At 38.9% G+C, this 22320-nt stretch overlaps 1 long non-coding RNA gene across 2 annotated transcripts; it reads left to right on the top strand.

Moving 5' to 3' along the window:
* The first annotated feature begins 15312 nt into the window (after positions 1 to 15312).
* LOC112431069 (uncharacterized) lies at positions 15313 to 19299 on the top strand. Of its 2 annotated transcripts, none has more exons than XR_003022330.2 (5): positions 15313 to 15650; positions 16349 to 16414; positions 16765 to 16920; positions 17373 to 17465; positions 17763 to 19299. It is a non-coding gene; the product is annotated as an uncharacterized LOC112431069 (long non-coding RNA). The 2 variants fall into 2 exon arrangements; XR_013099375.1 differs by lacking the exon at positions 15313 to 15650 and adding an exon at positions 15672 to 15807.
* Positions 19300 to 22320: the final 3021 nt, after the last annotated feature.

Genomic DNA, 22320 nt, shown 5'->3' with positions numbered 1-22320 from the left:
ATTACTCAATATATTTTCATGGTGCTGACAACTACATGAATGTATCAGTCACATCCTGCAAATTCTTGTTTGTTTTCTTTACCAATTGGCTGTTAAGCCCAAGTCTCCCTGAATAGACAATATATTTACTGTAGAGGAGCAGGAACTTATACTAACATACAGTGGCTTGCAAAAGTATTCGGCCCCCTTAAACTTTCCCACATTTTGTCACATTACAGCCACAAACATGAATCAATTTTATTGGAATTCCATGTGAAAGACCAGCACAAAGTGGTGTACACGTGAGAAGTGAAATGAAAATCATACATGATTCCAAACAATTTTTACAAATAAATAACTGCAAAGTGGGGTGTGCGTAATTATTCAGCCCCCTTTGGTCTGAGTGCAGTCAGTTGCCCATAGACATTGCCTGATGAGTGCCAATGACTAAATAGAGTGCACCTGTGTGTAATTTAATGTCAGTACAAATACAGCTGCTCTGTGACGGCCTCAGAGGTTGTCTAAGAGAATATTGGGAGCAACAACACCATGAAGTCCAAAGAACACACCAGACAGGTCAGGGATAAAGTTATTGAGAAATTTAAAGCAGGCTTAGGCTACAAAAAGATTTCCCAAGCCTTGAACATCCCGCGGAGCACTGTTCAAGCGATCATTCAGAAATGGAAGGAGTATGGCACAACTGTAAACCTACCAAGACAAGGCCATCTACCTAAACTCACAGGCCGAACAAGGAGAGCGCTGATCAGAAATGCAGCCAAGAGGCCCATGGTGACTCTGGACGAGCTGCAGAGATCTACAGCTCAGGTGGGGGAATCTGTCCATAGGACAACTATTAGTCGTGCACTGCACAAAGTTGGCCTTTATGGAAGAGTGGCAAGAAGAAAGCCATTGTTAACAGAAAACCATAAGAAGTCCTGTTTGCAGTTTTCCACAAGCCATGTGGGGGACACAGCAAACACGTGGAAGAAGGTGCTCTGGTCAGACGAGACCAAAATGGAACTTTTTGGCCAAAATGCAAAACGCTATGTGTGGCGGAAACTAACACTGCACATCACTCTGAACACACCATCCCCACTGTCAAATATGGTGGTGGCAGCATCATGCTCTGGGGGTGCTTCTCTTCAGCAGGGACAGGGAAGCTGGTCAGAGTTGATGGGAAGATGGATGGAGCCAAATACAGGGCAATCTTGGAAGAAAACCTCTTGGAGTCTGCAAAAGACTTGAGACTGGGGCGGAGGTTCACCTTCCAGCAGGACAACGACCCTAAACATAAAGCCAGGGCAACAAGGGAATGGTTTAAAAAGAATAAGAATAACTTTATTTATCCCGAGGGAAATTCTTTTGTCATGTACATAATCAAAGCAGCAGGAGAGACAGAGGAACAGATGAATAAGACATGAGATATACAATATATACAATAAGAATAGTAGTATACAGTAATATACAATAGGATAGTGCAAGACATAGTATCAAGTAACTCTAACGAAGTAATATATGTAACTACAGTGGGGCAAAAAAGTATTTAGTCAGCCACCGATTGTGCAAGTTCCCCCACTTAAAATGATGACAGAGGTCAGTAATTTGCACCAGAGGTACACTTCAACTGTGAGAGACAGAATGTGAAAAAAAAAATCCACACGGACTTTCAACTCCCCGCCACAGATTTTCTATGGGGTTGAGGTCTGGAGACTGGCTAGGCCACTCCAGGACTTTCAAATGCTTCTTACGGAGCCACTCCTTTGTTGCCCGGGCGGTGTGTTTTGGATCATTGTCATGTTGGAAGACCCAGCCTCGTTTCATCTTCAAAGTTCTCACTGATGGAAGGAGGTTTTGGCTCAAAATCTCACGATACATGGCCCCATTCATTCTGTCCTTAACACGGATCAGTCGTCCTGTTCCCTTGGCAGAAAAACAGCCCCATAGCATGATGTTTCCACCCCCATGCTTCACAGTAGGTATGGTGTTCTTGGGATGCAACTCAGTATTCTTCGTCCTCCAAACACGACGAGTTGAGTTTGTACCAAAAAGTTCTACTTTGGTTTCATCTGACCACATGACATTCTCCCAATCCTCTGCTGTATCATCCATGTGCTCTCTGGCAAACTTCAGACGGGCCTGGAGATGCACTGGCTTCAGCAGCGGAACACGTCTGGCACTGCAGGATTTGATTCCCTGCCGTTGTAGTGTGTTACTGATGGTGACCTTTGTTACTTTGGTCCCAGCTCTCTGCAGGTCATTCACCAGGTCCCCCCGTGTGGTTCTGGGATCTTTGCTCACCGTTCTCATGATCATTTTGACCCCACGGGATGAGATCTTGTGTGGAGCCCCAGATCGAGGGAGATTATCAGTGGTCTTGTATGTCTTCCATTTTCTGATGATTGCTCCCACAGTTGATTTTTTCACACCAAGCTGCTTGCCTATTGTAGATTCACTCTTCCCAGTCTGGTGCAGGTCTACAATACTTTTCCTGGTGTCCTTCCAAGAATATGTGGCAAGATCTGAAAACTGCTGTTCACAAACGCTGTCCATCTAATCTGACTGAGCTGGAGCTGTTTTGCAAAGAAGAATGGGCAAGGATTTCAGTCTCTAGATGTGTAAAGCTGGTAGAGACATACCCTAAAAGACTGGCAGCTGTGACTGCAGCAAAAGGTGGTTCTACAAAGTATTGACTCAGGGGGCTGAATAATTACGCACACCCCACTTTGCAGTTATTTATTTGTAAAAAATGTTTGGAATCATGTATGATTGTACACCATGTACACCACTTTGTATTGGTCTTTCACGTGGAATTCCAATAAAATTGATTCCTGTTTGTGGCTGTAATGTGACAAAATGGAAAAGTTCAAGGGGGCCGAATACTTTTGCAAGCCACTGTAAGTTAACATGTGATGTTAACATAAGATAAGCTGTTAGCTTGGTGGTGAGTAGCCTTCAGTAATAGTAATAAATCACACAGCAATAGTACATAGAAGATACTGAAGTGGCAGGTAGCTACCACAACTAAAACAAACAGTAAATGGACTGATTCTTATGTAGCGCTTTTCTACTCTCTCTATGCAGCATGCCACTTTCACCTAATCACTTTCTCTAAACTGAGTGCTACATTCATACACATACACATTCCGATGGATGCATCGGAGAGCAACTTGGGGTTAGTATCTTGCCCAAGGATACATGACATGCTAACCTTCAGTTAGTGGATTAGTAGGTTACCTGCTCCACCTCCTGAGCTATAGCCACCTCACAAGCCACAAAGGAGTTGTAGACTAATGTTAGTTTTTGAAAAAGAACTTACTTCCAGATGTTTCTGTAGGTTGGAGGTGGAGTCTTTTGACACTGAGAGCAGCTTGGTTGCTGGCAAACAGAGTTTGCATTAAACGGTCAGGTTCTGCCCATCCCTTTCTTCTTTAAATGTGAAGTGGTGATGGAATTTGAAAGTAAGAAATGCATTCCTGCCCATGGACTGCTGGCTTTGTTGTGCTGGCTCCGGGTCCATTGTGTAACTGCAGCCACCAACATTAACAAGATGCTTACATTAGAGGCTCTTATTGTGTGCTTTGTTTGGGTTTTAATGAGTTTAATTACCAAAATTGGAGAGGGGATAGCCGAAACATATGAAACCGGAAATCACTGTTGTGTAATCCATTTATTTCAACAAAGTAACTGTATTCTAATAATCATCTATTCAAAAGGTAACTATCATGAAATACAGTTACTCATATTTGTGTATTTTAAATACGTAATACATATTATTATGTATATACATATAATCAAAAACACTGATTACTTCCACATAAAACTGAGGACCCAGCACAACAAAATTTTATTTATATAGCACATTTCTAGATAGAGATCACAAAGTGCTTTACAAGATATAACAGATTAAAAAGACAAAATACAAACAAAGTTAGCAAAAAGCAGTTTTAAAAAGATGTGTTTTTAGCTGTTTTTTAAAAGTAATCAATGAATCAGCGGATCGTAAGTCCTGAGGAAGGGAATTCCACAGTCTGGCGGCCACAGTAGCAAAAGCTCTATCACCCCTAGTTTTCAGTCTCGTATACTGAATGACAAGTAGGCCCTGACTATTCGACCTCAGAGACCTACTAGGGGCATAGGGCTGTAAAAGTTCAATAATATATGGTGGTGCTTGTTGTTGAAGAGCCTTAAAAGTTAAAACCAAAATCTTAAAATGGACTCTAAATTCGACAGGAAGCCAATGTAACTGTATAAGCAACGGTGTTATATGTGAATATAACACTGTTATATTCACATATATAACGGTGAACCATACTATTTGTTCTATTTCTTCCTTGACGTCCATTTCACTGACAGAGTTGGTTCATGAAGAATGATAAAGTGATTCTGTCTGTGATCCATTTGCCCAGTTATACATAATATAATAAACAGGTTTCAATTGACGATCGTACTGTATATACACTCAACAAAAATATAAACGCAACACCTTTGTTACTGCTCCCATTCCCCATGGGATGGACGTAGAGACCTAAAATTCATTCCAGATACACAATATAACCATCCCTCCCAAACAGTGGTCACAAATCAGTCCAAATGTGTGGTAGTGGGCACACCTGCTATACTGAGATAATCCATCCCACCTCACTGGTGTGCCACATCAGGATGCTGATCTGACATCATGAGTAGTGCACAGGTGTACCTCAGACTGCCCACAACAAAAGGCCACCCTGGAATGTGCAGTTTTGTCTCACAGCAAAATGCCACAGATGCCACAAGCAATGAGGGAGCGTGCAATTGGCATGCTGACAGCAGGAATGTCAACCAGATCTGTCGCCCGTGCATTGAATGTTCATTTCTCAACCATAAGCCGTCTCCACAGGTGTTTCAGAGAATATGGCAGCACATCCAACCGGCCTCACAACCGCAGACCTTGTGTAACCACACCAGCCCAGGACCTCCACATCCAGCAGGTTCACCTCCAAGATCGTCTGAGACCAGCCACCCAGACAGCTGCTGGAACAATTGGTTTGCACAACCAAACAATTTCTGCACAAACTGTCAGAAACCGTCTCAGGGACGCTCAACTGCATGCCCGTCGTCCTCATCGGGGTCTTGACCTGACTCCAGCTCGTCGCCGTAACAGACTTGTGTGGGCAAATGCTCACATTCGATGGCGTCTGGCACGTTGGAGAGGTGTGCGCTTCATGGATGAATCATGGTTCACATTGTTCAGAGAAGATGGCAGCTGAGAATGTCCCAGTTCTTGCATGGCCAGCATACTCACCGGACATGTCACCCATTGAGCATGTTCGGGATGTGCTTGACCGGCGTATACGACAGCGTGTACCAGTTCCCACGAATATCCAACAACCTCGCACAGCCATTGAAGTGGAGTGGACCAACATTCCACAGGCTACAATTGACAATCTGATAGACTCCATGCGACGATGTGTTGCACTGCATGAGGCAAATGGTGGTCACACCAGATACTGACCGGTTCTGGGTCCCCAGACCCCCAATAGCGCAAAAAACTGCACATTCCAGGGTGGCCTTTTGTTGTGGGCAGTCTGAGGTACACCTGTGCACTACTCATGATGTCAGATCAGCATCCTGATGTGGCACACCAGTGAGGTGGGATGGATTATCTCAGTATAGCAGGTGTGCCCACTACCACACATTTGGACTGATTTGTGACCACTGTTTGGGAGGGATGGTTATATTGTGTATCTGGAATGAATTTTAGGTCTCTACGTCCATCCCATGGGGAATGGGAGCAGTAACAAAGGTGTTGCGTTTATATTTTTGTTGAGTGTATATACAGTACGATCGTCAATTGAAACCTGTTTATTATATTATGTATAACTGGGCAAATGGATCACAGACAGAATCACTTTATCATTCTTCATGAACCAACTCTGTCAGTGAAATGGACGTCAAGGAAGAAATAGAAATAGTTTTTGCTCCCATGGGGAATGGGAGCAAAAACAACAGTGTTGCGTTTATATTTTTGTTGAGTGTATATTCAAGAATCTGCAATCTTTATCAAATATATAATATTTAATACCATTAACAAGGTACATGAGAACTTGTAATTTGATTTAATTCAACATATTTCCTATACTTTTAGATCAGCTTCAGCTCAGCCAGTTACAACATTAAAATACTGACTTCTGTGATTTAATATCTGATTAAGCTGAACTATACTGCAGAGAGAAACATTGCAACAGTAGTGGGATCAAGTTATTCTGCAGCTTCAGGGTTTACATGGTTTCCTGTGATAATTGAATATATGATGTATAGTTAGAAGTGAAATCATCACAAAGTTTGATGAATCTGTACCAACAGTGTACTGTGTAAAGCTCACAGATTTATTCAAATACTGCAGATATTTATATTTTAAAGTACATTTCTCTGATAGCACCACTGCAATCTGTACTCAAAATGTAATTAAATTAGTTTTTAACAGGATGTCAATCACTTAGTTCACTGCTCCATCACACAAAATCTCAAGAATTCAAACTTTCTACATTTTGTGTTCAAGTTAACAGACACATAAAAACAGCCACAAGGTTCAGAGGGGAGTCAGACTCCGTATCCCTTTAATAACCAAATTATAAACACAGACACACAACAATCCTCAGAAATGTTAATGCTTGTTTTCTGCTTTGAGCAATTTTGTGAGCAGGTCCATGATTTTTCTTTAAAGGAAACAGCTGTCAGATGTTACTTCACTGTTGTTTAACTCCATTTCCCTGGGTCTTTTCCCGTGTGTTATGAATAAATCTTCTTTTCTTTTTGGTCCCAGTACTGGTTTTATTTTGTTGTATTTATCCATGACACCTTAAAGGCCAGTCCGTGAAAATCAGGGGCGGAGCGTGGGGGTGGCTTACGGGGCTTAAGCCCGGGTTGTTTTGTCAGAAGCCCGGGGTATTTTGGAGTGTAATTTTTTCATAGTTAGATGCCTGGCTGACAACTGTATAAAACAAAAAGTACACACAATATTCGAAGCACATAGTGCACACTGTGGGAATTTACGACTGTGCGTGAATCCCCCCCTGATATTGGTATGATCCAAGCTCAGGCACTAAGCGACTGAGCGAGGGGGCGGGGGGAACTGCTGCCCGTGAGTGCACTGTTGGAGAGACGGAGCCAGCCATACTAAGGAGAGCTTAAGTTTGACCAGGTACCAAAGCAAATCATTCGTACCGTACAAATAATGTAAATATGACGGTGCATCACGAAAGATTGATATGAAACTGATCACTTGACCAATATTATTTTACTTGCTCTTCAAGTGAATCAACAAATGGCGAAATGAAAAGCCGAACAAATGCTATTTTTTAGAGAGTCTTAGCTTACGTGTGTTTATTTCATATTTTCAGTTCTTACCCTCCCCGACTAATTCGGTTTCAGTTATGTACTGAAATATAAGAATGGACATTAGAGGGTTCTTTCAAAGAAAAAACTCAGGTAAATGTTATTTTATATATTGTGCTTTGTATGTTGTTCAGTATATTTCTATGCAAAACAAGAGGGATTTCAGTACACAGCAGGATATTCACATTTGTAACCAGATATTTACATACACTTTAGGGAGAAAACATAAAACATTTTTACTGTACAACATCAATTTAGAGTAAACTTTTGTTTTAGATAAATATTGAAATATCTTTTGAATTAGTTAAATGTCAGAATAAAGAGAGACAGAGCTGTCTATTTTTTATCACTTTCATTAAATTTAGGAGTACATGTACACTAAGTTTATTGTTAATTAATAAGAAAACTCCAGACGATTCCATTCTGAGCTGAAGAAGCTTCTGATAGGTTAGTAGAGTCCATGTGAGTAAATTGGTGGCACAGCTGTGGATGCATATAAGGCAAAACACAGAGCCTGTTTCTTTGACATGGGAAAATCAAGAGATGTCAACCAAAACACCAGGAAAAGAAATGTGGAGCTCCATAAGTGTGGCTCAGTTTGAATACAATTTGGTGCCATTTGCAATTAAAAAACACAGACAGTTTCTCTCTTTACTCTAAAAGTTAACAAATATGTTTTTATATTTATCAATCTAAAAAAATAAACATTTAGTCTGATTTGATGTTACAATTAAAAAAGTGTTTGTGTTTTGATCTGAAGAGTTTGTAAATATCTGGTTTCAACTGTATATTTGATGATTGTCAGCACAAAGAGGGAGAGAGAGGAGCAGAGATTGAGATGGAGAATGAGGACAGAACAGAGATGAACAAGAGCAGGTGAGACACACATGTTAGTCAAATGGTTGCTTACTAAAAGTATCACTGTATCATAGGTACTCATGTATCTCGTACCTAGTGTTTCTTTTTAGGTTTGCTATTTTTCAAATTCTATATTTATTAAGTTCTGCAGGCTTGTTTGCACAACAAGGCTAAATAATTATATGAACTTTTCTCAATCTAAATATTGTACTTTGGTAGAATTAAATAAATAAGTGTAGTGCAGGTCTATGATGATTTTTAGTGCTACTATCATCTAGTTCTGATTGTGGTTATGTCTTGGTTAAGTCCTCAGTAATCCTGCTTTTGAACTGTTGTAGTCCTGTTTTAATTCTGGATCAGTTCTGGGTCTGGTTGAATTGGGGTTTAGTCCCTGTGTCTTGATACAGCCCCGACTTCGTTCTGTCTTGCTGCTCAATTAAAAAACTAGTTTAAGGTGTCCTGCATGTGTGATATATATATTTCCCTATATGAAGTCATTCTTTTTTGAACAAAACTCAAAACAGAGCCTATTAATCTTTCAGTCATTTCTACACCCCCCCCTCAAAAAAAAAAAAAATCCCACATGCATACTACCCTTTAGGGCTAAGCCCCGGGTGTTTCAAATGTCTGGCTCCTCCTCTGGTGAAAATATTGTTGGACATAAACCGATCCGTGGCACGAAAATGTTTGGGGACCGCTGGGATAAATCCTACATTTCCTAAGGTTTGTGTTGGTTAGACACTTCAAACACATAATGATGCTTTAAAATCAAAATTTACAGCAAATATAATAATAAATCAAAAGTAGTTAAACTAGATTTGGACTCAAATTACAGAATACATGAAGTCTATTAAGTTCACTTGTGGGGCTGGGCCTTCACTCCAAGAGTGATTCACCCTGTACACCAAAAATCACATTTGAATTTGACTTATATAAGTATATTAAAAAAATATGTGTTTAAAGTATTTCAACTGTAAGTAAACAATAAACTTAGGGTTTAAGATCAAATAGTTCATGTGTTAACGAATATAAAGCACTTCATTTGGCATGTGAACTGTGGTCTTATATACTCTCAGAGGCCACCTACCTGTTCAAATGATATTTAATGCAATTATGTAATGATTCAATCATATGTCAGCTGCTCAAATGTTTTAGACATGCAGACATGTTGAAGATGAGAGTGATCGTGGCACAGTTCTTGGTGCCAGACGGACTGGTCCGAGTATTTTACAAACTGCTGAGTTTCACACAAACACCTGTTGAGTTTACCTGGAAGGGTCTGAAAAAGAGAAAATATCCATTGAGCAGCAGTTCACAGGAGAATGGCCAGTGTGACTGAGCTGATAGAACAGCAAATATAACTTTTAAAAAAGTATGCAGAAGAGCATCTCTAAATACACAACCTGTCAAACCTTGCAAACTATAAGTGAGGCTACCGTTTGCACAGATTAAACAAAGGCACTGATCTATCCTGACTTTTAACAATGGTTCAGGCTGTTTGTGGCAAGATTATATCGGGGATATTTTCTTGGCACACTTGGGGCTCCTTATTACTAACTGAGCATTATTTAAACACCACAGTCTACCTGAGTATTATACCTAACCATGTCCATCCCTTTATGCCCACAGTGTTCCCATCTTTCCATTATCCAACTAATGCCATGTCACAAAGCTTAATCACCTCAAACTGGTTAAAACAAGCTTTAAAAGTGTGTCATTTTAAAGTGTTCTTCACATGAATGTACAAAAGAGTTGTTCAATAAACGATGAAGACTTATCCAGTGGTTATAAAATAGAGCAACATTTGCATAATAACAACAGATTCCAATGAAATTGATAACACTGCTGATTGAAATGTTAGATGTGCACTTGAAGCCATTTATAAATCATAACTCTTTGATTGGCTCCTCACCACAAATAAGCACAAGCATACATTTTGGGATATTTAACTATATTTTTAACCTTATGGCTAATAATACTATACAAATTAATTAAGCAATAAACAATTAAATGACAGAAAAGTTTGTTTTCCATTTACTGAAAGGGGAGTTTCACTGGTCTGACCCAATTAAGAGAAAATTGGGCTGTATGTCGCCTACAATGTAAAATGTGTTCAAACTCTGGTAAATACTGAAGCACATGCTTTTTGTTTGTGATTCAAGTTAAGTCATGCACCCAGGTTTGGGAATTCCTTCACACTGTCATCTATCCCAGGAATAGATGGATCCCAGGAAATGAGTCAAACATGATCAAATTAACGAGGGTTCATTTAGCTATGATGGAAGTGTTGCTCATAAGGGTGCATAAAATGATCTGATTACTTAAAAAATATCAAGTCCTCTGTTATTTTTTTTATGTTAAGAGTTTTTACATGTAATTTCTTCTAAAACAGAGCCAGTGTTCTGACAAAACACCCTATCAAACTGTCCTACCTCAAAGTGTCCATGTTTTCGGTGTTAATAGTATACGCCTATTATTTGATCCTCTCCAATCTCGTGCGTATGAAAAAAGGTTAGTATTATATGTTTTACTTCTTTATTACAGTTGATACTTGTTTTCCTTATGCTGTTGTCAATTTGTTAACTTTTCAAGCTAACATGCATTTTATTTTTTGTGCAAAAATACTCCAGTTGAAGTCATATTTCAAGTCTTGATTTAGTACTTCTACACTTCTGTAAACTGGCATACAGCGTTAACAATTAATTTACATTTCTTAAATGTAAAAGACAAAAGCGATGGGACCATTTCAGGAGTTTCATTCAAGTTCTATTGGTGGACACACTGGCAAGACTCTGCAATGTGTTCCAGATTTTACTGGTATGGCATGTCAGATGACATTGGGAATTGGGTATGTGTTTTTGAAGTTTTCATTTATAAAAAAAAAGTAAGGTATGTTGACAATACACAAAAATAATGCATAGTTATCCTGAAGATCTGTCCCACATTTCAGGATGATGTGCAGTAATTAACACTGTAGCTAGAATGAGTCTTTGTTATAGAATACTTGTAATTATGTATCTTGGCTTGTGACCAGCGCCAAAAAATAGGAAAACCTTTGGCTGCTGTGCAATCACTACAGTATACCAAGGTAAATATTAGCAGCATTTTAGTATAAAATAGTAATGTTATAATGTACATATTAAAAATGTGATTCTTTCATCATTGACAGGTGTCAGATGTCTGGCAGCTAATTGGAATCGATCTAACTGGACCTCCTCCAAAAACCTCGAGTGACATCAATACATTCTAACTGCAACAGACTATTTTTCAAAATGGGTTGAGGTTTTTCCGTTAAAAAGCAAATGTGCTGCAGTGGTAACTCATCAGTTGTGCTTAGTCATATATGGACATGGCTGCCCAAAAAGAATTTTATCTGACCAAGGAAGAGAATTTGTTAACGAAGTAAGTGCTAAGTGTACTTTTCCATACTTAAAGGTAGCTGCCAGGCCAAAGGTTTTGTGTGATTGTGTTTGAGAAACTTTTTTCTTTTGTCTTTGAAGCTCGAGTCTTTGCAGCTTAATTAAAATAGATTGATTGTCACAGCAGCATATCACCCGCAGACAAATGGCCTTGATGAAAAGACAAATGACAACATAAAAAAGTATGCTTTATTTGTATGTAAATTTTCAATAGCTTTTAAGACACTGTCACTATTGTGTTTATTTTTTTATGTCTACATGTAGAGCCCTCAGAAAATTAGTCAACAGTTAACAGAATGACTGGAATATGTATCTGGATGCCACACTGTTTTCTTTGAGGTCTAAGGTCCACACCACAAACAAATATTTAATGTGTGGGAGAGAAGCAACGGATCTTCTGAAGTTCCTGTTTAAGTCCCGGTAAGTCTTTAAAGAATTCTGTTGTTAGAAAGCGTGCATATCGATACTGCCTGCAGATTTAATCTTTTCTGCTTAATTTCTAAATTCAAGACACATTTTACAGATAAAGTAAGTGACTAACTACTTATTTGTATTTGTGTCTTTCTGCAAAGTTATCAATGGTGAGAAGACCTTTCAGTATAATGTGTTCACCTGTGCAAGTGTATCAAGAGTAAAAAGTGTTAATAATAATAAAAAAATGATAGGAGTCTATCTTTGAGGCATTTTGTGCTCAAAGCTTTATAATAGTATAATTCGTTTTAAACATTAGTTATTATTGTTAGTTTTTCAGTTCATGTTTCACATGCATTATTTACCTTTGTGATTTTAATTGTTAATTAAAATTTGAAAATTTTAGCTGTCCTCCATCCTTCTGTGAAGTTACAGTAACTTTGTATCTTCTACAAGGCGCTGAAACAAAGCATAGAAAATGAAGGTGGCATAGTCAACATCTCTTTTTGACCAGTTAGTCATTTGTTGCCAGTTTGGCGTTCCAACTTGATTCACTGTTGTATGACTTTGTTTGCATGTTTGCTGTTAAAAGTTTAAAATTCATTTTGTCGTCTTCTCTTGATCTGTTGGTCAGTTTAGCTGTCTGGTTTACAGAGAGTGGACATGTCTGATCATTTCCTCCCAACTTCACTGTCAAACAAAAATGTAACGCTTTATCTCTAAGTGCTTCCTGATGCCAGCTTCCTAAAAAGTAAAGATCTGGTATAAAAACAGAGATCTAAATACCTAGGCATCTGTATATATGCTGTCTTCAACTCAAATTGGATGTAATGCAACATACAATGTACAGAGTTTGTGGAAGTCTGGCAATGGACCTGTCTGACAGTAATTTTCTATTTTGTCCATCCCCTGTACCTGTCCTATTTCTCTGTGTGAAACTGCATGTTTATTGTGTTGACTTTTTTTCCTGTTGTGGCCCGTTGGCCTTTACCCAGGTTTCCCACTAAAATTCTCATGCCTGAGCTGACTTATCATATTTTTCTTTTAGTAAAGAGGCTATGGGCTGGCAAGGATACTGGGCGCTTAGAGGCAGTTCTTGGACCATACAAGCTATATGATTCCTCTTTTCGAACACTGCTTGGGTCAGGGTGGCTTTCTGATGAGGTAAGAGAAGTTATCATTATTGATTCTTATTTTGAAGTGCTGCTCCGTCTTTAGCAGTAGAGACACCATTAATGGTTTAAAATGTGCAGGTAGGTGGGGGAGTTTAGATAACAAAACTCCACTAAGATTTTTCCCATACAATGTATCCAGTGTTGGGGAGTAACGGAATACATGTACCGCCGTTACGTATTTAAAATACAAAATATGAGTAACTGTATTCCGTTACAGTTACCGTTTAAAAAGGTGGTATTCAGAATACAGTTACTTTGTTGAAATAAATGGATTACACTGCGGTACTTTCCTGTTTCATTTTGCCGCGGGTCAGGACTGTTTGGGTTTTGTTTGACAGCTACGTTCTGTTCATCCAGGCGGCAGCGTTACGGTTGCCATGGTTACAGGGCAACGCTCTCTCTCTCTCTCTCTGCGACTGTGTGAGAGAGCGCCTTTTCATTGTTGTTGTGCTAAGCTAACAGGCAGAATGCAACAAGCATAGCTCTAAAGAATGTAGCATCATGGGCAGTGTAGTCCGTGTTGCAGGGAGAATGGACTGCCATACACTATGGGTCTGTGAGCGCGAGGAGGGAGAAAAAGGGGAGTGGAAAGGTACAAGCTGTCATCGAGGAAAAACGGGAGCTGGGTGACATTTCAGACACTGAGATTCATCCTATAGCTGTCAGTGATCATGCTCCTGTATCTTTAAAACTAATGCACAGGAATAATACTACGCCAAGTAAAAACTGGAGATTTAATACATCACTGCTTAAAGATGAAGACTTTATTAAATATTTTAAAAAGGAATGGACTTCATACTTAGACTTTAATGACACTCCCGGAATATCTGCGTCTGTTCTATGGGAAGCAGGAAAAGCTGTGATGAGAGGTAAAATAATTTCTTTCTCATCACACAAAAAGAAAGAAGAAAACAAAAACATTCAGGAATTAGAAAAAACCATCAAATCACTAGAAGAAGCCTACGCGTGCAACCAAGATCAGGAAACATTGAACAAAATATGCAAGACAAAACTAGAATTAAATGAAACTATTAATAAAAAAACACAATTCCTTATACAAAGACTTAGCTTGCAGAATTTTGAACACAGTAACAAATCAGGTCGATATCTAGCTAACCAGTTAAAAATAAATAAAGAAAAAACAACTATATGTGCTGCTAAAGATTTATCGGGGAACACAATATATGACCCTGGAAGAATAAACAACATTTTTAGGGATTTCTATGAAACTTTATACTTACCACAAATAAACCCATCTAAAAATGAAATTAATCGGTTTCTTGACAACGTAAATCTCCCAAAATTACTAGACAGTCAAGCAATGGAACTGGATTCGCCACTGACACCAAGTGAATTCCAGGAAGCCCTGATAAGTATGCCCAATAATAAGGCTCCAGGTCCAGACGGCTTCCCTGCAGAATTCTACAAAGAATTCTGGACAATTCTGGCACCAGTATTCCACGGAATGTTGCAGGAAATCGAGGAAAATGGCAGACTACCACCAAATATGAACTCTGCCAACATTAGTCTCCTGCTAAAACCAGGCAAAGACCCTTTATTTCCCTCAAGCTATCGTCCAATTTCTCTTTTAAATGAAGACCTTAAAATAATCTGCAAAGCTCTCTCAAAGAGATTAGAGAAAATAACCCCCCTCTTAATTCACCCTGACCAAACTGGTTTCATAAAAGGTCGGCACTCCTCAACAAACACTCGTAGATTACTTAATTTAATAGACTACTCATACGATAAAAACATTGAAACCATAATATTATCTCTAGATGCAGAAAAAGCATTTGACAGAGTTAACTGGAAATTTTTATTCGCAACTTTACACAAATTTGGTTTTGGAAACTCTTTCATAAACTGGATAAGAATATTATACAATTCCCCAACAGCTCGTATCAGAACAAATGACCAGACATCCTCCAGCTTCTGTCTCCTGAGGGGCACCAGGCAGGGATGCCCACTCTCCCCTTCACTTTTTGCAATTTTTATCGAACCTCTAGCAGCAGCATTTAGACAGGCTACAACAATTAAGGGCATAAAATGTAAGAACATAGAACATAAAATCAGTCTCTACACTCAAAAAAATGAATGAGGTGGATTGTTCAGTGTATATTAATTATTTATTTTCATTTTACTTAAAATATATGTTTTTGTTAAGTTAACATATGTTTTTCTAATCAAGTCTACGTAATTGTGTCTATTATTCAACGTACATAATACTAATGTGTTACTTGATCGCATAACATTTAAGTTAAGTCAATTAGGATCGATATACCTTGTATATCCACAAGGTGGCAGTAATGCAAAAACAGTTGTAATGAAACCGCGCAGAACAAGAAGGTTTCACGGCTTGTGCCTGCTCATGCGCAAGACTTCAAATTTAACTGAAAAAGGCTGTTTTGGCGCCAAGCTGCTGTTTCTTTGAGAGGTAAGACCACTTTTTTTCTTTGACTATGTTGTGTAGTATCTATATGTCCAGCATGGTTATATTTTGCGTTTGTCTTACAAGACATGTTATATCGTTTGCGTGTGCTTGTTTTACATTAGTTTTACTGGGTCCTGGACATGCTTATTTTGTGGACTGTGTAAGAAACATTTTTATTGTTTTTTGTTTTATTAAGGGATTAGCTACAGGGGTTCATGGGGTTATTCTTTCAAGGGGTTATTTTTCCATTTGGTTTCTTGGGATTCCTTTTCTGTAATCCGAGAGTCGGAAATATCGAATAGGATAGCAAGGATAGCATAAAGTGACATTTAAAATCCAAAAAGTCAAGGGCGAAAGCCACTGTGACACCATTGTTCTGCTCTATCAGTAATCTGTATTATGTAAAAATGGTCTGTAAATACAGCATGTTTCCTAGCGGAGTTATACATATCAATGTAGTTATAAATTACAGTTTGTGAAAGCACACACTTAATTTTTTTAATAAAATTATTCAAGACATATGAGTGGACAGACAATGGAGGTCGACAGACCTGGTGATAATTGCTTCTATAGAAAGTTAGCACATGGCAGTGTCAATCTCTTGCTTTTCTTCTGAGTAGTATTTTATTTAGTTGTAATTCAAACAATAATTTGCTTCTTGAAATTAAGGAATTAATTTTTTTTTTCTTTATAAATCTCAGATCCTGCCTTTACCTGCTCCCTCCTATACTGATGTGGTGTATGTGGTATTGCTGAGCTTGTATGTGGTATGTGAACTGTTATACTTTTAAAAACAAAACTGTTTTATAAGTTAAGTTTTCTTTTGTGACCCATCCCATGCCCCTGTTATTTCTTCTCCACATCTGAACCATGGTAAAGGTTGCAGTTCAAGGGCCTGAGGCATGAAATTCTTTTCAGATCAGCTGTGATCAATATTTTTTGGAACTTGATAAATAACAATAAAAGCTGTAATGGCTCCATTAGCATTTTGTGTAAATGTTTGTGTTAAAATTATAGCTTTAATGAGGTCTTACTACATTAGTTTTAGTTTGTATATGTGTACATATAGTATGTATATTTACAGTACAGTATGTTGTGTTTGTTGACATATTTTCAGGTGGAAGCAGAATATGTGAGGATTACTACTGCTGCACATGTTCCAAGGCTTTTTACACAACTTGACCAATACACTGACCAGCTCATAAAAGTCTTCAAGAAAAAAGGAGGCGTTGCAGGGAAGAAAATTAGACAAACTTTGGCCCCAGCCACACAGGTGCGTTATTCTGTTGGTAGCAAAATATTATGGCTAATAAGATCATTTTCAAATTTAAACAGCTAGTGTATGGTAGCTGCACAGTGCACTTACATTTATATTAAGCAAGACAAAGTTTGGTACTCAAAACGTTGGAAAATTTAAATTACCTAAACATATGTAAAATCTGATCCCTTGATTTAGGTTAAACCAGAAGTGAATGTTTTTATGTTATGTTTTGAATGCAAAAAAGATGATGTATTAGTTTGTCTTTACCTCCATTATGGACATATATAATGTGGTGGAAACCCTGCCCAACAGGTTAACTATTCATGTCCATGTGATGATTAGTTGGTCTTGTGTACATGTCTATCTGTGCAGTGGATATGTCATTCATTTTGCGTATAATGTGAGTTTCTGTCATCCTAAAGTATATCTGTTTTCTCTTCCTGTATCTCTGCCACTCTCTACAGAAGGAAACCATTGAAAAGGGGAGGGAGTGTGTCCTCAGGGCACTACCTTTTTACCTGAATGAAGACCCAAGCATCCTCTTCAAAGAATAATTGGTTGGTAATTTTAGTTTAGTTTTTTATCTGTATTAAACCAAATTTTGAATAACTAATGTTGTTGCATGTTGTAATGTTGTTGTTGTTGTAATTTGCATGGAACCTGTTTAAATGTTTTGGGAAATCTTCTTGTATACCCAAACTATTTATATTTATCGTTGAATCTGTAGTCTAAAATAGTGGCGCACTGGGGTGCATGTTCCTAATATTGTGTTTACGTCATTAAAGGGTAGCTTTGGCCCTTTTTCTTTCTTTTTTTAAAACTGGATGCCATTTTTCTATGTTTTTGTGTCTAAGCTACAGCTGTTCAGAGGGAGCTGGAACAAATTACCCTTGCTATCTTTACCATCGAAAGAGCTGATGCCAGCACTCCTCCAGCCGATGTGGGTATAACCATCTAGTGTGTCCTGCATGACCTGGAAGACCTGGCCTCTGCATGTGCACTCTTAATGGGTAGGATATATGCACTGAATCTCAGTTAACCTCAAGACTGAAAGCTAAGAGACAATCAAAAGTATTGAGATTTAAAGGATTTAATTGAGAGATGATACTGCACCAGAAATGTTGAAGGGTGGTGTGTATATTAGCGTTCAAGGCATATTGTTATGAGGTGGAAATATGTTCATATTCAGTTTGTGTTACATTGTGTGCATTGTAAAGGTAATTGCAATACATACTAAAAATAAGGGTAAGTTAGGAGGTTGATCTGATATCCTCGTGTTGGTGTTGTTCCCAGATCATCATACTAAATGTTGTTCCAGGATCAACATTGCAAGTGACCAATCAGAATGTTGTGACGTCATACTTTTGCGACTTCGGGAAAAACCGGCGTAAAACAAAAAACTGTACTTAAGCTGCGTGAAACCGCCTCTGTCCGCCGATCAACTGACCCTGACCCTAACCGTAACCCTTTAATAAACAGTAAGCAGAATTGATATTGTCCTTGCAACATTGGAATTTCATAAATGCACGAATGGCTTGGAATAGAATAACGTCACAACAATGTGATTGGTCACTTGCAATGTTGAACCTGGAACAACATTTTCATGATGGTCTGGGAACAACACCAACACGAGGATATCAGATCATCCAAGTTGGGAATGCAGGATGAATGTATATTTTGTGGACTTTTAAAGACGAACAATTGTTTCCATGTTAAAATGTTTACATCTGAAGTTTTTTGCCCAAACACTGGTAAAATAAATGTTGACAGTGGCGAGTGTTAAATGGTTACTGCTGTGCTGTTGCAAAAAAACTGAACGCTGACAAACTGTTTTATTGTTAGACCATAATGTTGGCATGTTTTGTTAAAGTTTTATTTGGGATGGTGATGTAATTTTCTTTAATTGCTAATATCAGTGGACTATTTATTATTATTATTATTGTTGTTGTTGTTGTTGTTGTTGTTGTTGTTACATTTTTTTTTTTTTTTTTTTTTAAATTGTGGCTGTTGAGGTGGACACTTCACTTTGCATTGTTAAAGGAAAGCACTTCATTGGCATTGTGTTACTGGACTGACCCTAAGCAATCATTGCAAATAGCAACTTTGCTATCCATTTTAGACACTAAAAGAAAAAAAACACTCACAGACCTTACTAGCATCACATGTGCATAACTCAAGTGTCATCTTATCAATGTGTTATGTGATCTTCAATGCGTTTTTTTTTCTCTTCTATTTCTGGTAGATACAGACATTTAATTTAAAGTCTTGATGTTGCATCTGTCTACATACTGTTAATTACTAACCCTAATGAGCTGTTGTGTTTTATTTTGGACTGGGTTTACACAAATGCTCACTGAATGTGTTGGCAATAAAATAAATTTTAAAAAATAAGTTGGATGTACTTAATTCATTTGTGTGGAACCTGTTGACAAAATAGATTTATGTAAAACTAATTAATAAAGCACAAGGTGGCTGAAAATATAATATTTGAATTAATCTAACTTAAATTTAACATTTTACTGCCACAAATAAGAAATGTGTTGAAGTAACTAATCTAAACTATCTAACCTGAAAATATATCATCTATGTTCATACAACATAACTTGATTTAGTTAGTCTTAAATATGTCTTGTTAATCTTAAGTAGTTTTTTTAAATTAGATGAACTAAAGATTTTTGCTTTAAACTAACATAATTCAATTTCGTGGAACCTGTTGACAAAATAATTTTAATTAAAGTCAACGTTTCATTTTTTTGAGTGTATGCGGATGATGTGTTGCTTTTTCTGCAAAACACACAAACCAACCTCTCTGAGGTAATTACTCTAATAAACTGGTTTTCAAGAGTTTCAGATTATTCAATTAACTGGCCAAAATCTACAGTTCTCCCCATTAACTGCTTCTTCCATAATTCTTCCTCTGCCCCATTGCAATCAGGAAATATTAAATATTTAGGTATTAATGTTTCTCCTAAGCTTTCAGACTTAACTAAATTAAATCACATCCCACTTCTAAAGAAAGTAAAAGGCGATCTGACTAGATGGAAATCTTTACCCATATCACTCATGGGAAGGGTCGCCACTATAAAAATGATGATCTTGCCAAAAATAAATTACTTATTTTTGATGATCCCTAACAACCCATCTCAAGATTGGTTCAGATCTCTGGATTCATATATTTCCAAATTCCTTTGGAAAGATAAACCCCCGCGTATCAGCTTAAAAACGCTACAAAGAACCAAGGATAGAGGAGGATTAGATCTGCCTAATTTTCACCAATACTTCTTAGCCAACAGGCTTCAGTTCATCTCAGAATGGTCAAAACATACCTTCCTAGATGAGCCCTGGCTAGATGTTGAACAGGCACTATGCAAGGCTCTAGAGATTTCAGACCTACCATTTATTAGCTCAAACATCAAAAGACATGAATGTTTTAAAAGTATCAACATCAGCTCCTCTCTGACAGCATGGTGGGAGTTTCTAAAAATAACGGAGTCTTCACTAATCCCATGCAAACGTACTCCTATCTGGAACAACCCTGACATATTACAAAACAATAATATGATTAACTTCCCAGAATGGAGTTGTAAAGGAATTAAATACTTAGAACATATATTGGAGGGAACAGAATTGATCCCATTTGACAGACTAGTTGCACAATATGGGATCAACAAGAAAATTTTTTTAGAATATCAACAAATTAAATCCATTATAAAAAAGAAATTTAACCTCAGTCAAGTTGAATTACAAACACCACCAAGTGCGGCACATTTCCTTACTCTTAAATCCCCCAAATTATTATCTAAAATATATAGAACACTTTCTAAATTAGATGAATCAATATCCCTTCCTATTGCAAAGTGGGAAGCAGATTTATCAGTCAGTTTAGACCAAAACTTCTGGTCTCAGGTATGCTTAAAAACTTTTAAATTGATTAAAAATCCCAGTCTGCAATTAATACAATACAAAATACTACATAGAGTGCACTATACAGGTCATCGGATGTTCAAGATGGGCTTTACATCTTCCAACAACTGCTCACACTGTCAAAACAATACACCAGACAATTACATTCACGCTCTTTGGTTCTGTCCACCAGTGCAGAAGTTTTGGCACGAGATATGTGAAGACTTATCAAAGTGTCTGAAATGTAACATTCCAACTTCCCCCTTAGTGTGTTTGTTGGGCAGCTTAGATAATGTCACTTCAGAAAACAATATAGCCCATATGGTTTTCACTGCCCTATGCATAGCCAAGAAAACTGTCCTCATGAACTGGGAAATTAAAAACAATCTTAATTCTAACCAATATAGAAATTATCTATTAGATTACACTAGTTTTGATACAGCCTCGGCCACCACATCAGATCAATTGCTCTGGGCTCCTTTGATCGGCTCCATCACCTAGTGGGGGTGGGGGGTCATAGTTTGGTCCCGCCTTCAATGTTGTGATTGGTGTGGGGGTAGGGACAGGCTTAGGGCGTCGGGGGATTCCCCGGAGGCATCTTCCTTGGGGGGCTCAACCCGGGGTAGCGGTCATGTCCGGTTGGGGGCTCTTTTCTGACCATTTCCTCGTGGCTGCGTGCAGCGGGGCTAGGGGAGGGTCTGTGGTGATGGACGTGGGTTACTGACCTGGTAGCCTGTCTGCCCCTGGGTTGGTCCGGGATGGGCGTGAGGGTCTGGGGGCGCTCCATCTCTGGGCCGGGGCCCTGGCTGGGCCTCGGGGCCTTGGGTCCTGGTTTGTGTGTTGCCGGGGTTGTGGGCGGGTGTGTGCATGGGAGCCCATCCCTGGCGCAGGGTGCCGCCGGTGTGTCGAATCGCCTGTGGGGCTCTTCAACCGGTGGGGGAGATTGTTACACCTTGCAGGAGCTTTCCTCCCCTCAGGAACTCTCTGCAGGAGGGGGAGATACAGGAGAGGTGGAGGAAGATCTCAGCCTGGGCGTCTATTGTCTCATGTAGTCTGGAAGACGAGTGGATGGTGGGGTGGGTGCAGTTTTCTCTGTGGTGGGGTTGGGTGGACTGTCCCGGGCTCTGTGGGGCCGGGGGGCGCTGCCGCGCTGGGCCCCGGTCTGGATGGGCCTGGGCCCCCTTTTCCCTGGCGGGTCACGGAGTGTGGGAGTGCCTACTGGGGTCAGCGGGGGAGCTGGCCCCAGGGAGGGGTCACTGCCCCTCCCTTCCTTTCCTCCCCATCTCCAGCTGCCTCCCTCCTCCCGCTCCACCACAACCACCCACACATGCAGGGCCTTGGAGTAGGGGTATGTCACCTGGATGCAGAGGAGGCTCAAAGCACACTGTGCGCTGTCTATCTTGCGTGCTGAACAATATCGTCTATTATTTAGTAACTATTGATATTTATGACTACACTGTAAAAAATCAAACTTGCAGTTGTTGAGCTTACAGTCATTTCTTTCACAAT

The sequence above is a fragment of the Maylandia zebra genome, linkage group LG7 (genome assembly GCF_041146795.1).
Source record: "Maylandia zebra isolate NMK-2024a linkage group LG7, Mzebra_GT3a, whole genome shotgun sequence".
In the NCBI taxonomy this organism is placed as follows: domain Eukaryota; kingdom Metazoa; phylum Chordata; class Actinopteri; order Cichliformes; family Cichlidae; genus Maylandia; species Maylandia zebra.
Note: the sequence above shows the minus strand (reverse complement) of the source record. Positions and strands in the feature narration are given on the sequence as shown.